Source organism: Pleurodeles waltl, chromosome 3_1 (genome assembly GCF_031143425.1).
Source record: "Pleurodeles waltl isolate 20211129_DDA chromosome 3_1, aPleWal1.hap1.20221129, whole genome shotgun sequence".
Lineage (NCBI taxonomy): Eukaryota > Metazoa > Chordata > Amphibia > Caudata > Salamandridae > Pleurodeles > Pleurodeles waltl.
In genome coordinates this window covers 129726058-129742908 of record NC_090440.1, presented here as the reverse complement: position 1 = coordinate 129742908, position 16851 = coordinate 129726058, and positions in this window count along the sequence as shown.

Here is a 16851-nt window from a genome sequence, read left to right as displayed (position 1 = left end):
CCCTGTGTGCTGCATTGTATCTCCGTTCAGCAGGTGTTGCAGGATTGAGGTAGGGCGTCATCATGTAGGTGCGCACTGCGTAGGCACTGCCTCCTGGAAGGGACAGAGGGTATGATGAGTAACTGAGCCATCTGACATCAGCACACTATCAATGCGCCATTGTATAGAGGGACAATACCTAGTAGATATCCTTCTCCAAACTCCCCAGCTAGCAGTCTTGTGTGAATTCTGCTATGGCGAAAGATGTACGAATCATGTGTGCTCCCTGGGTACCTGGCCATGAGATCAGTAATGATGTAGGAGGCATTGCAAATCACCTGTATGTTCATTGAATGTTGGTATTTACGGTTGCGGTACACATACTCTGTGGCTGATGGTGGACAGATTGCAACATGTGTCCCATCTATGGCACCTAGGACGTGGGGGAACTGTGCTATCTGGTAAAAATCAATTTTTGTCTGCTGTATATCCTGTGGGGTGTGGGGAATCTGATGTACTGGTGTATCCTGCTCAGCATGGCGTTGATAAATGCATTGAAAAATCCAGAGAGGGCACTCTGTGATACCCCTCCAGCTGCTGCTATGACCCCTTGATAGCTCCCTGAGGCGAGTAGGTGGAGGGAGCATAATACCTGCACATGGGTGGGTATGCTGTGAGTCCTTTGTGTTCTGTGCTGCAGTATGGGTTGTAACTCAGCTATTAGATCAAGTATCATGGCTGAGTTCACCAATACCTATCAAATATTTCCTCCTCTGTCTGGGTAAAAAGTGTAATGTGCACTCTGAAAATGCGCTCCTGTCACCTCCTCCCTCTCCTCAAACCTGCCAAGATCCTCTTCCTCCTCGCCATGATGTTGAGTACAGCCATTGTGGAAAAGAGTCTGAGGCATTCTGGACCTCTTTATATAGGTTGCACCTGGTTACCACCTGGTTTCACTTAGTGGTATTTTGCATGTGCAAAATGCCATTCTGTGAAAAAATTGCAATTTGCGATTTTTTTATGCATCGATTTGCGACTTGGATTTTGCGAATCGTAATTTGTGTCTCGCAATTTCCTACTGGAAATACCGAATCGCAAAATGGGACTCGCAAAACCAGGTTGCAACGCAAAAAATCTAAATTTTTGCGATTTCTTATTTTTGGTCTGTGAATGCCTTTCATGCATCGCAGACCACGTTTTTGCATTCGCGAACGGCCGATTTTTGTGATTCGCACCGTTTGCGAATGCAAAAAGGTTTCATACATCTGGCCCTATGAGCCATATTTTTACTTTTTGACGCAAAACTGCGCTGACGCAGTTTTGCGTCAAAAGTTTTAACGCCGTCTAATGCCATTTTCTTGCGCCACCCAGGCATCAAATTTAGACTTTGACGCTCGGCGGCGCAACCCATTTATTAGAGTAATTTTTTCTTACTCAAACCAATGCGCGACGTCGTAACGAAAAACAACGTTAATGCGGCAAAAATAACTTTCATCCGGTTTACGACATCGCAAACCGGATAAGCAGCATATTTCAGAGTGCAGAGGAGCATGAAATATTGGTGAAAGAGGTGACGGAACACCAGCACTAACTATTTGTCACCTCTAAATTGCCAATTGGGAGGAGAGAGGCAAATTGGCAACAAAGGGGGTCATTCTGACCCCGGCGGGTGGCGGGAGCCGCCCGCCTGGAGGGAACCGCCAGAAGACCGTACCGCGGTCAAAAGACCGCAGCGGTCATTCTGGGTTTCCCACTGGGCTGGCGGGCGACCGCCAAAAGGCCGCCCGCCAGCCCAGTGGGAAACAGCCCTCCATGAGGATGCCGGCTCCGAATGGAGCCGGCGGAGTGGAGGATGTGCGACGGGTGCAGTGGCACCCGTCGCGTATTTCAGTGTCTGCAATGCATACACTGAAATACAAAGTGGGGCCCTCTTACGGGGGCCCCTGCAGTGCCCATGCCATTGGCATGGGCACTGCAGGGGCCCCCAGGGGCCCCACGACACCCCTCACCGCCATCCTGTTCCTGGCGGGCGGAACCGCCAGGAACAGGATGGCGGTGAGGGGGTCGGAATCCCCCATGGCGGCGCAGCAAGCTGCGCCGCCATGGGGGATTCCCAGGGCAGCGGAAAACCGGCGGGAGACCGCCGGTTTTCCTGTTCTGACCGCGGCCGAACCGCCGCGGTCAGAATGCCCAAGGGAGCACCGCCAGCCTGTTGGCGGTGCTCCCGCGGTCCCCGGCCCTGGCAGTATTTACCGCCAGGGTCGGAATGACCCCCAAATTGTCGATAAGATCAACAGTGTGGCAGAGGTACTGAGGACAGTCACGGAGTGCAAGAAACGCTGGCATGACTGCAAGCGCAGGACTAAGGAAAAGATGGCAAGGAACAGGAAGGCAGCACTGCAGACTGGAGGTAGGAGTCCGGCACCACAGGCGTCCCTGGACCACATGGAGGAGATGGTGGCAGCCGTCATCCCTGAGGAGATCATCACAGGGATTCAAGGATAGGACAGTGCAGACTACCAGGATACAACACAGATGCAGGGTAAGTGGCATGGGGAACAAAAATTACTATTTGTTAATTGCAAGCGGGGGGCATACCTCATACACAATGCATGTCAGCCATGACAATCAGGTAGTGGGAAGGGCAAAGGGGCACGGCACGGGTGCATGGGCTGGGCAGGGCAAACCTGGGGCACAGCACATCACACACACCAACAACCTTTGCATGGGGGTACTCGGCCATATCAAGGATGTTGGAAAAGTACAACGTAAAACAGGCCTGCTGTCACCTGATTGCTGGTATTGTCGCTACATGAACTAGGGCTTAATTTCCAGTCTCAGGCCATGTCTGCAAGTGGTATTTACCAATGACAACAGTTGCCACTACCACCTCTGCTGTGTGTGCAGGTCAAGTAGCTAATGGCAGTTACGTGCCCATGGATCAAAGACACCCAAAATAGAGGGTTAAGGATTACAGCGTTAGCAATCCCCTGTAATTAATAGAAATTAGCAAACCCTGTCAAATGCCCATGTCTATAGGCGCTACAAACATCAGGTACTGTATTTAACATTATGAGGTACACAGCAGTAATGTCACACACATGCTGCACATGTTAGGGTCTACCATGTGCCTGTGTCACAATAGCTGCAATGTCACCATGCAACATCTCAAGTGTCATTGTGCTGAGTCAACAGCATTGAGGGGGAGGACGTATGTTTCCAGCTAGTGAAACACACCCCCACAGTCAGAAGAGGAAATGGAACACTGCTAGGACCATCAGTGCAATCCAATGTAGCACACATTCCCCAACATCAGCAGTACACACTATCAATGCTGACACCTGTATTGTGCCATGCCAATGCTATACATAGTATAAGCTAGGTCTCAGCAACATATAGCTGGATGTGAAATATCAGAGACTGGGTCAGTTCCAGATTGTTAAGTGTGATGCAAGTGCCATCAGAACACCCACAGCCAGTGCAAGGCCAAACATGATAATGGAAGTAGACAGAGGGTGGGATAGGACAAGAAGGTGGCAACATACAATTTGGGCAGAACCTACACCTAGAGGATGTGGCGGGGACATTTGCCCAATCTTCCCACACTACATGTGACATGCAGGTGGGGCATAGGGCTGGGAGACTGCTAATCTTCATGACAGGAAAAATGAACAGGAACCTAGATCACAATGTGCAACTAATAGGAAGTCAGGCGCGTCACATTACAAATGTCACAACACAGACACACTAATCGTACAATATCTCATTGCAGAGGACGATGGCTCTCCTGGGGATATGCCTGTCCTGGACTTCCCTGATGACATGGATGACGAGCTGACAAACATTAGCCAGCAGACCCTCCAAGATGTCCTTGGAACCCTCCAGACCCCACTTTTAGTCACAAGGAAGAGCACAGAAGTAGCAGCCATCACAGAGGACCCACCCACCACCTCAATTGTATGACCTGCCAGCTCCAACCTGATGAGGACTCAGATGACACTGGCACCAGCTTTGAGAGGACTGTAGTTGGAGTACAGCGGGAGCTGGCCAAGGAGGTGCGGGTGGGGATGCAAAATATGGCAGCCAGCCTTGAGGGGGTGCTTTCGTGCATGATGTCATCTGCAGAACAGGCAGCAGCCATGCAAGGGCAAACATCTACACTGCTAGAACTTCAACAAAGTGTAAAGGAAATCAGCACTGCAGTAAGGGAGTTGCCACAACACCTCGCACACCAAACCATTCAATGCGCGCACGGATGCAATCATGACCCCGTCAGGGATGACCTGGCTACCTACTACAGTGATGTAGCTCCTATACGTAAGAACCAGCAGCTCCTCCTTGCTTCAGTAATGCCCTTAATAGCCCCATAGTTGGCGTCTGCTGGGATTTCTGACTCCACGTCTTCAAACACTGAAGTGTGTGTTGCCCCTTCAAACCCACCACCACCAAGGGCAGAGGAGACAACACACACATCAGAAGAAGAAGACGTGGAACAGATCACCTTCACCCATAAGAGTACCCGGTAGCAGATGTCCATGCCAACTGGGCAATTGAATCCTAGGTCCTGTGCTTGTTAACATGCCAGTCATGCAACAGCTGCTCACATGCACTGTTCTCCAGCCCACTGTTTACCTCTGTGATTGTCTCTCACTACCTCATTGGCAATTCATGTTCCTCTGCACTGTTTGATACCTCACCCCAGTATGTCCAATGACATGTCCCATTGCACCTGTGTAGTATCACAATCGAATGTGTCTCACTAATGGACTCACAATCCTGGACTATGTAAATAATGCACTACAGCACTTTAAAATCAATAGCACTTACAAAACCATTTTATCTCTGTGTAATGTGACACATCAACTGTGTAGGAGATTAGTGATGTATGTCACATGTCAAGGGCCATAGAATGTCAATACAACAGTGTCGAAAGAATGTGGCCTGATAACTATGCACTGGGGTCTGGATTGTATCATCATCTGCGCTTCCTGAGGGTTATGTCTGTAGGAAATAACAAACTAACTATATAATGCTGTGTTGGACAGAAAAAGTCTGCTTCAAGGGATGTTTGTGCAGAAAATCAATGTGTTCAAAATTCACTTGTAGACAATCTTTATGTATGTGACATCTGACTATAAACTTTAATCACACACACACACCGTACAGCAGGAATGGATGTGTACGAGTGTATGGACAAATAATTGACCTGGGAATACAATGTAAGAAATGATAGTTGTGAGTTATGTATACAATACTACATAATATTATACCATCACTCACCTTATCAGGGTTCACATGAACATCAGGCTGCAGGCAGACTTATCACAGTGCCCAAGATTCCAAATCAGGTCTCAAACGATGACAGATCGAAAACACACATCCAAACTTAACAACACATTGGGAACCATAGTAACCTTGAGTGGAGGGTGCAATGGATGGCAGATGCATAGCGAAGTCAATTTGGTGTAGCTGCCAATGTGACAGCTAAATTGGAATTGGGAATAACCATGTCAATAATGGGATTTGGATGCAGGATGGAACACAAATGCAAATACTAAATTGACACTGTTCACCCATGCCACGGCCCTGATCCCCAAGCAGATGACACATACTGTAAAGGAGTACCTAAATATGTATTTAACTGTAAAAAAGGATAATAAAACTAGGGGAAACACCTTAACTAACCTAACCTATCCTAACTACACATTACCCCCAACTGGCCCTAACTACCCTAAGCTAAACTTACTTTTGACATTTAACTAAACACTCTAAACATTATCCCCCCACCCCCGTATATGATGTGACACATGGAGGACAACATATACTAACCTAAACACATACTTTCTTATCCTAAACAATTATATATTTTTTGGTGTTTTTATTTTTTATATTTTTTAGTTTTTTAAAATTTTGTTTCACAAAAAACCCCAACATCATCCCCCATCCACCCACCCAGAAAAAAACACATGTAAAAATATAATAACCTCCACCCCCAACCCACTTATACTAACTAAACTAACACCTATTCTAACCTAACACTAAGCCCCCTAAACCCACAAAATATAAGAACCAGGAAAGAGGAGAGAGGGGAGGGAATCATGGCTGAGGGTCCACAGTTATAAGTTTGCCCTCCGCAGGATCTTTTTATCCCACGCAGTCTCCTGCTATTGCGGGACACCTCCTGCTGCAGCCTGTCCATCATGCGCAACATCCATTGCATGTCACGTTGCATGTTCCAAAATTCTGCATTGTCAATGACTGCAGCAGAGGTGGTCTGTGTGCCGCTAGTGAAGGCTTGTGCGGGTGCCGGTGCCATGCTTGGAGGGGGAGATTCAGGGACTTCTGTCAGTGGTCCAGGAGCGGATGATGTTGAGGAACCTGCAATGGTAGCTGGCATCCTTGGTGCCACTTCCATTGGAGTGGTGGTGCTGGTGGTGGCAGCTGTTGTGGACACGGATGGGCCTCCTTGGGCAAATGCCCTCCAGACCCCTGTGGCTCTCTCATAGCGATAGCGCCATGCCATGTGGCAGAACCTGGACTCCACATCCAGAATGTGGTGGTAACTCACCGCCCTCCTCTGGAATTCTCGGTTCTGATTGGCATCCATATTGGTAGCTGTAAAAAAAGATAAAGCCAAACATTAGTTACATCATTGTGTGATACAGCTACTGATGATATTCAAACTCTTCCTCAAAATTAGCTTAAACAGGCCAAATCACAGTACAGATCATAGATTGTCCCTGAGGAAGTACATGCCAATGCAGCCTACACATCCCCTATCTAACAGCACAGCAATGCTCAAAAAGGTATGTACCTACTTAAATGATCTATGCATCATAGTTCTGCCATATGTCACATAACAAATGCTGCAAGGACTCCACATGTGACAGGCCAACTAATGACTATTTTCTGGATGACAATCAAGGGCCACAAGATCTGTGATTTGTAAATGGAATTGCCAGGATGGTATGCAGTTGCTAATCATGAGGGGGGTATCCTAGGTTGGAACAAATGAATTTGTGAATTACATGTCTGTGTTCTACACTGGGATCCTCACACCTAGGTAAACATATATCATAACCCTGTGCCTCAGGGGGTGATGGACATGCAACACATACTTTCAAACATCAAGGACAGCCAGGAAGCTGTGGACAGCTGTCCATGGTTTTAGTCAGTCCACCACAGGTAAGGAGGGCGTCCAACTAGGATAGACACAAACATTGGACAATCACATCCACATTTATGTTCCTAATTGCATACAATTGTCCACATCATTTGATATCACTAATACCTTTTCAAAAACAAGCACATAGATGCAAGCACCCATCTGGGCTTGAGGTGCATGCACACCTATGACATTCTACTCAAGTGCCACATAAACGTAGCACAACATGTGGAGCTAGATGCTGCTAGGAAGTCAAACATACAGTCCTACATGTTCATTAGTTAACAGGGAGGCTCAAGTCTGTGGATAATACTTTAGCATCCCTGCTCTGTGTGATTCAGGGTATGACTTGCTGACTAAATCATGAAAATGGCTACCTCCAAAGTTTTCATTACAATAAATGTAGCAACAAATGTCACCCTGTTCACCTGCCCATACCTACAGCGCAGCACTATATTCCCAAATTATGACTCAACGCCACTGATTGTCCAACTCAAATATGGAAAAAAAAGGCAACCTCCAGTCAAGTCACATATCAGATCATGTGCCAGCACATAATGCCTTGCTATGTGTCCGACACACAGGAGTCAATCACACAACAGCTGCAAACACAACACAGAACTAGCATATCAACACTTATCCAATTGTGTAGGGAGCTGGTCCACCTGTAATCACTTTATATGTATGATGGAAGTGGCGGTCAGGGGTCCCTTGCCCAACATCATGCAAGTAATAATTTTTGACCATGCATTCACCAAGTTCAGGTATCCCACTATGACCCATTCACTCATGAAAATTGCATGGCTATAAAGTGACACAGATGGCAAATGCATCAGCTCTGTTCCAGCAATTATGCCCAAGGCAAATTAAAACACACATTCATTCCCTGCTTTAGCTTGTGAAATACATCTCTTTCATGGTACACTCACAGACCATGAATAAAATATAAGTATGACCAGCATTACCATCATCTAATGACTATGAAGCAGCACTAATTGACAAGATCAAGTTGTGCTTTGTAAGTTTGTGCAGCTTTGGTGTCAACAAATGATGGTAATGTGTAGCTAATATTGTATAAATCAGGCAACTGTATATTTAACTTGCGTTCCACATGTCCACAAACATTGCATGCAGCATGTCAACAAATCTGCTACTGTCACTACAGAGCATTTAAATGTGCACATTAGTCTGAATTGTACTCACCAACAGGGCCACCAATCACCACACCCAGGTGGTCCAGCAGGTCTTGTTCTCTGGCAACAAGGTCAGCCCAGCGATGCTTGAGTTGGTAGTCGTTGCGCTGTGTGTTGAAAATTCTCTTCAGATGGTACAGCACCTTGGACCACCTGAGCCTCCTCGCCTCCGTGTGATACCCCTGTATCACCCTGCCACCAGCCTCTAACATCAGGGGGAGGAAGTGGCACACCAGCCAAATGAATGCCCTTAGCTCCTCTTCACTCATTCTCCCCAGACGTGGCCTACCCAACATGACAGAAATAATAGGTATAGGAAAGGGTACAGAGGAAAATACAGGGAAAGGATGGAGGAAAATGAAATTTACATAATCCACAAACAGCCCAACAATTCCCCAACTAACAATATCCACTACACACTCCCAACAGTACAAAGACATAATTAGACACCAAAAATGACAAAAACACACTTACACTGAACAACTGAGACAATTACAAAAACAACAGATGACAATTAGAATGGCACACAGGAGACAAAAGCACAATTTGGACAGACAAAACTCTTAGCACAGCCACACAGTCTAGAATAATCACAGACTGCAAAGTGAAAGTGAAAAGTACCATTTCTGTAAACAGGATATCCTATTACATCACTTCCTGTCTCAAATGCGGTGCATTTTTATTAGGATGTATGAAAAATGTATGACGCTTACAGGCTATGCGTCAAAAAAAATTGACGCAAAAGCTTCAAAGTTCTCCCGCATTCAAAGTTCAATATATTTTTCATTGAAAACCAGTTTTATGGGGTGCAGTGTAGGAATTACCGCTAGGGACCAATGGATGTATAATGGCTGTGAGCGTCATTTTTCAACGCATATGCGGCAAAATGTGACGCATATGTGTCTTTTTTTACGCGTTTGCATCAAAATATCTATCTTTAACTGTGTTTGTGTCATTTCTCTCATTTTCACATACATGAAAGCTGTAATTATACAGAGATAGGCTACATTGTGTGTTCCAGTGTTTCGGCACATGTGGCAGACCACACTACTGCGGACCATAATGCTCATGTTGTTGTGCCGGATTAGCACTCTTAACTGACGCAACAGCAACCCAAACATTTGGAATATAAATTGGTATTCCCAAGTTTGAGCAGGTGGTGCTTCAATAGAGGATAGCAAGGCTACGCAACTTAATACATTCACTCATTGCCTGTGTGTTTATGTCTGTGAATTGGCTATTCCTATTGTTGTTGTGCCTCTATGTGAAGGTCACAAGACGTGTTTTGAATAATGTGCTTGTATGCATGTGTTGTCAATGTGGAGAACCATCAGATGCCGTTCAGTGTGGTACATCAGTCAGGATATGTGTTTGTCATACCCTTAGCAACTAATGCTGTGTGAACTTCCCAGACTTTGGGGACCAAACATTCTCCCATGACAAGCTATGCACAGGATAAATAGAGGGTGGTTGATAATGGCAATGTTACAAGGGTAAACCATCACATGTACTGGAATGTTGGATAACACTTCCTGGTCACTTGTATGTATGAGTCAGGCATTTGCACATGCTCGGTAGATACAGTGTTTGTGACACAGAGTCCCAAAACCAATCCAAAAATGTAATGTTACACCACAGTTTCAGTCATATAAATGACCTATGTGTCTCCTGTGGCAGTGGAGGACCAGCAGGCCATGCTGCATGTGTTTAAATATTTTCAGTGGTTCATTGCACAAAGGTGTCCATTTCAAGTGTGTGGCTATGTGTACCCTGTGTCAGCATTGGCCTCCATGTTGTCACAGTTACGTGCAGGTTTAGTCGTGAGTCTGTGGAGCCATTCCCTGCATTAACAGAGTATCCTTCAAAGCAGAATTGACCGAAACTCAAAGATAAATTGACGACACACTTGGGGATAGTCCAGCAATGGCACTACAGAACTCTTAGGCTGACAACAGGGCAACCTTGGTGTGCTGACAAACTTTATGGATCATTAATATGAAACAGGCAGGTTTAATCAGAACATTTGTACACAGGGTGGCCTCTAAAATTCCCACTGCAACAGGGAACATCAGTGCCTCTGTGCTGATCAATCTCACAGCTAGTCACCACGCAAGCACCATCAATAGGTTGCAGCCAATGTGAATCTGTGTGTGGACTGTCAGGGCACAAACATGTTTTGTCCTTTCGTACACATTAGCAAACATTGTTTGTTGTGCTGGAGGCACTGTACCAAATCCATGCATACAGCCATGGTACACTGTAACTGTTTGTCACTCATGAATACATGAAACCCAGACAAGGGATGGGGGCTGGATTAGGCTATTTGAATACATGTTCCAGAACAAGATACAATAAGTGAACTGATTACACTATACAATCTATATGAGGATACATCGTAGACCTGCCAGACACAATACCCCAGGAGGAAAGAGAGGGCATGTAAAGCAACCAGGAAACTAATGTAGCCACAGGGAACCTCTATGGTAACACAAAGACAGGAACCAGTCAGGCTAACAGGATGCAGTCTCTGTCAGGAACAAATATGAACAAGGCAAATACACAGAGAGCAGACTCTGACTGGGAAAAGCTCGAACAACACTGTGGGAACGAAAATCTGTATTTGTGCTGAGGGCTGCAATGTTACACAATACCCCAAGGCCTGTGTTACACAAGTGATTCATACAGCAATGCACAACAAGGATATTCATGAAATGGCAGCTTCTAAGCAGTTCCAGGCAGCAGCAATGGCAGTGCAGGTTCAAATGCTGGTCTGCATGGAAGTGCTCACAGGTGTGTGCAGCTTCAGTCTCTCACAAGTCCTGTAGGTGAGAATCAAGTTCAAAGGGCCAACAGTACCTTTCACATGGGAAGCAATGGACAGGTGATTACAGGTCCTATTGTCTAACAGGCAGTGCATTATCGGACCTGAAGTCCGTGCAGACAGATGAACTATGACTATGGCATGCCATACTAAAGAGGGAATCACACAGGAGTCAGAATGGGAGTCTGGGTGTGTGTAGATGAAGGTTATCAGGGTACAAATAGTCCATTTACAGGGCCCCTAGAGAAGGGTGGGGAGAGACTGAAACATTGGCAGTGGCAGGACTTATTACCTGGGATGGCATGCACAGGACATTTCTTGTGAGCAATGCTTGTCATACCTGGGGCACTCGAGCTATCCATTTTCAGCTTAGATGAACTACTTGTCACACATGCTCCTTGCAGAGATAGCTGATGTCACACTTACCGATGTCAAGGGTCTGGTCATACATTCCTGTTAACAATAAAATTGCACATCCACTGCCTCATGAATGAAGCACTTTTTAAACTTATGATTGATGGTGTCTTATTTGTGTGTCATATGCTGCAATGAACCATGTTGTCAACATGGATGTGTCTCATAGCTGTGGTCTTCTGATATTGCCCTTTGAATGTGAAATAGACAGGATATATGTCATCAACACTGTATGTGATGTTGGGTGTACATTCATACCCATCAAATGTGATGTGGCTTTTTCAGTATCCTAATCTGTATTTCTGCAATGTTCCATGAGACTAAACTCTGATTATGATTCCTAGGGATCATGTGATGCATAAATAATTACCCAGACCATGATTGAGTGATGAAGTGAGGTGTTTAATGACATATGGTAAGAAAGTGGTGATAGTGACTAGAGTTAGAAGACGTTTTGTACAATGTGTTGTCTCCGACGCAATCCTGCTGCAGTGTTTGGATGGTCCCCCTCATGTTGATGGACAGCATCCTCCTCTTCCTCCTCTTCAGGCATTTTTGGGTCTGGTTTATAGAGGGGAATGTTCCTCCTTACACATATGTTGTGCAAGATGGCACAGGTCAGAATGATCTTCCAGACCATTTCCATGAATATAAGCGGCTGCCTCCAGTGATTGACCAGATATCAGTGGTATTTTCGTAAACTTGCAGTACATTGTGTATCTCCCATGCATTATGTCATGTGAAAGAAGTGTCCATGTGTCTTCACTGGAGGTGACATGATACTTCCACACACAGAATCTATTCCACTGTGGTGGTAACATGGTTGCCCTATGTGGCCTGAAAATCGCATCCAATTCAACATATGTAATAGCATGTGAAAAAACAACTGTGAGGCCCTTTGATTTGGCTAGGTGACAATGTACAACACATTTACATAGGTTTGCAGCACTAAAGTGTTGACAACTGACAATGCACAAATTTCCCATGTGTAACAAGTTCTATGCAAACCTATTTTTGTGCCCTCACCTAGTTGGCTCATGTGCAAACGTGTACCTACAATACTGAACCTGGTCCAGGTAAGGTGGCTAACTTGGTTGTGGGGGTGAAGGTTTAATTGTCAAAAGGTCCATATGCCTGTACATCTGTTGTGTTTATTTGTAATTGTCTCAATCCGTATGTGTAGCAATGTGCACTTTGCAATATTGTCACATCAACATGTGTTCTTAGCACAGTCCACTTCCTTATTGGTAGCAGGCAATGTCACCCGAGGAGTGATGTGAGATGTTGGTACTGCCTCAATGATTCCATGTCCCCTTCATTAGAGTCAGCATCATCATGCTATGTGTCTCATGGTGTTTGACCTGCAGTGAAACACATTACACACCCCTTCCACAGTACGTATTGCTTGGAAGGGTGTGTGCTTGTGTGTTATTGATGTGATATTGGAAGGTTCATCTTCAAAGCTGTACTGCCAGTTAAGGCCATGTCATTGTCACTGTGTGATTTTAAATTGGTCCCTTGTGTCTCTGGAGTGGCATCTGTTGTTATTAGCACCTGTCATTTGTCCATAGGTGTTTATCCCATTGGGTCAGGATATCAAACATGACTAGCAGTGTCACAACCTCAGTGTCTTCCTGGCCACGTGGCCATGTAGTAGTGTATGTGTTGTATGTCCTACAGGGTTGCTGTGCTGTGTGTGTATATAAGTAGGTTTCTGTACTTACCAACAAGTAGGCCATTTCCATATCATCCATCCTGGAAGTGTTGATTGATGGCGCAGTGGCGGAAAATGAAGGGATCATGTACACTCCCAGGATACTTTGCCACGATGTTGGTGATCAATCCCCAGTGATCCACAATGGCCTGCACATTGACGGAGTGTGTGTGCTTCCTGTTGCTGTATAGATGATTGATTGTAGCAGGTGGCACAATCCGTACATGTGTGCAGTCAATGGCACCAAGCACGTGTGGGAAGCTGTTGATTTGGTAGAAACCGTGTTTGGTCTCCTGCTGCTTCAGCTGTGTGTTCAGGAAGCTGATGTGGCGGGGTGTTAGAGAGATGATGGCATCCAGTACCTTGGGTAGGAAGGCAGAGAATGAGGGCTGTGAGATCCCGGCAACCAGGGCACCAGTGGTTTGAAAAGAGCCACTTGCCAACATGTGGAGGACAGCTAGCAGCTTGGCCTCTTGTGGAATGATGTGGGGTGTCTGCAAGCTGGGTGCCAACTGTGGCTCAATGTGGCGCAGCAGCTGCTGTATGGCTTGCAAGTTTAGTCTGCACCTCTGGATGATGTCATGTTCCTTGAGACCCTAAAGGGTTGTCCTGGTCTGGAATATCCTCTCCTGCCCTCTGCATTGCCTTTGGGGTCCCTGCTGGTGTGGTGGATTGCTGCTGTTGGTCCTGTGCTCTGCATCTTCGTGCATGCTGGATGAATAACACCTCCATGTCTTCCTTTTGGAGCTCTGATGTTGCTTCTGTGTGTTTACCTTAAGTACTGGTGTGTTTGCCCCATTCTAACGCCTGCCCTGACCCCGGCTTTAATTTGTTATGCAAATTGTGCTGTGCGCCATTTTCCGCCTCCGCCTCCTAGCCTTGTGTCATTTTTTTGCAGTTGTATAAATATTCCGCACAGGTGTTTAAGTCATTTTTGGGACGGGAATGCAAACCTTGCATGTCATTAATGCAAGGTGGTTTCACGCAGCCAGAAAATGACGCACTCAGCGGAAGTTTGACGTTTGCGGGGTAGGGCGTCAAAGTATAAATATAGTGTTAGGTTTGCGCCAAATTTGCATAAGAAAATTACGCAAATCCAGCGCAAGCAGAGTATAAATATGCCCCTTACTTTCTAATCTGACTAATGCAAGTGCTTATTTGAAAGAATTGAAAGAACCAGGTGTTTGGGAAAAGATTGGCAAAGGATTTGTTTCAGTGGGAAATTGGCTCAGCAACATTTAGAATTGGGTTCTATTGAAAATATTACAGGGTTTATTAATTGTTGTGGTTTGTCTATTGGGAATATGGGGAAAGTTATGCAAAATAATTAAATTGAAAATGTCAAAGAATAATCAGAGGAGGGAAGAGAAGAAAAGGGAAAAAATGTACAGGAAAAATTCAAAGGGAAACGAAATTATGAAGACATTGAATTTTTTTTTTTTTTAGCTGGTGCAAAAATTTGTGGGTAATAGTGTGATTACATATTTAGTCAGAGGAGGGACTGCTAGCACAGTTGTTTTAATAAAAAATATTAATGTGTGTTTATGTATTTTGAATAATAAGTTTATTTAGAAAATGGAATAACGTAGAAAAATAATGCAGGCATTTGAAAATATGATCACAAACAATTGCCACCAATGTTAACGGAATGTGCTAATCAATGATTTAATACTTATGAGATGTTGAATATATGTTGGACTAATGAAGTAATATGTCATATTAAGGGTTATGCAGTAAGCATTAGCTTTATTAATTGTAGGCCTTAACTTAGCGAGTGTCTTGGCCTACTTGCCAGGCCTCATGTAGCGTTTGATGAAATAGCTGACCAAGAAAGTTATACTGTGAATTTCTATTGTATTGTTCAAATGTGCTTATAATGGAAGCTTCTCATGAGAACCAACTTCTAGGAGATGATGTTCTTGTTAATGCAACATTTTATGTGTAATGTGTGTGAGGCTGACTTTCCCAGGACACGAACAATGAAGATACTGACTAGAGTAGAAGCTGCAACAATATTGTTACCTGACAAGCCGGATGATGAGGACATCGCAAGACGAACCAATCAACAATATGTGAATGGAGAAATATTAGAATTCATAGATTTGGGATCTTAGTTTTGTTGGACAGAGTGTGAACATATGATTAACTGACCAATGTGGTTTTGGGGGTAGTTTGGGTAACTTTGACTTTAAGACACTGCACTGAGGGAAGAGAGTCATTCTGAGAGAAGACAGTCATTTCTGCCTATTTTTTGCCTGACTGAGAGGTTATTACTTTCTTATGCGTCTTGAAAAGAGACGTGCTTAACTTTAATGCTAAAAGACTTTGGGGGTGATTCTAACCTTGGCGGGCGGCGGAGGCCGCCCGCCAAAGTTCCCCCAACAGAATACCGCTACGCGGTCAGAAGACCGCCGCGGTTATTCTGTGTTTCCCGCTGGGCTGGCGGGCGACCGCCAGAAGGCCGCCCGCCAGCCCAGCGGGAAACCCCTTCCCACGAGGAAGCCGGCTCCGAATGGAGCCGGCGGAGTAGGAAGGGTGCGACGGGTGCAGTAGCACCCGTCGCAATTTTCAGTGTCTGCAATGCAGACACTGAAAATCTTTTAGGGGCCCTCTTACGGGGGCCCCTGCAGTGCCCATGCCATTGGCATGGGCACTGCAGGGGCCCCCAGGGGCACCAGGACACCCCTCACCGCCATCGTGACCGCCAGGAACAGGATGGCGGTGAGGGGGGTCGCAATCCCCACGGCGGCGCAGCAAGCTGCGCCGCCATGGAGGATTCCTCAGGGCAGCGGAAAACCGGCGGGAATGCCCTTGGGAGCACCGCCAGCCTGTTGGTCAATGACCGCTAGGGTCGGAATGACCGCCTTTGCCTTTTAAATTCTGAAGCTGAAGCCTGATGCCTTGCTGATCGACTGATGTCCTGAGGACGAAGACTGATTCTGCTTCCACCAACTTCGACCTCGAGAACACGAGAACCTGCTCGACAACCTCTTCTCAAACAGCTCATCACAACACCGACCCACTCTGCAGGACACACCCTCGACACCATCTTCTCCACCAGCTAACATGTCTCCTTCAGCCACAGCACCGAACTCTACTGGAAAGAACACCGCTGCATCCACTTTTCCTTCAAGAAACCCACAACACGTCATCACTCAAAACGGATTCTCCACCGCAGATGTAACAAGGTCACCGAAGACCAACTAATCAGTACCTTCTCCCGGAACCCACCCACTGACAGGACCGACACTAACACAGCTGCCCGCAACTTCAGGCAATGGATCGACAACTGTGCTGTCGCCCCGATCAAAAATCCCTCCAACAGACGCACCGACAGAAAGGCCTTATGGTTTACCGCTGACCTCCACGGATCCAAGCAGACATGCTGAAAGCTCTAAAACAAGTGGCACCAAGATCAGACACTGGACAACCACACAGCCATCAAAAACGCCATCCGCACACACCAGCAACTCATCCAAACCGCCAAGAGAACTGCCTTCAAAGAACGCTTCAACAATAACACACGCAGCCACAAAGATCTCTTCAACTTCATGAAGGAACTCTC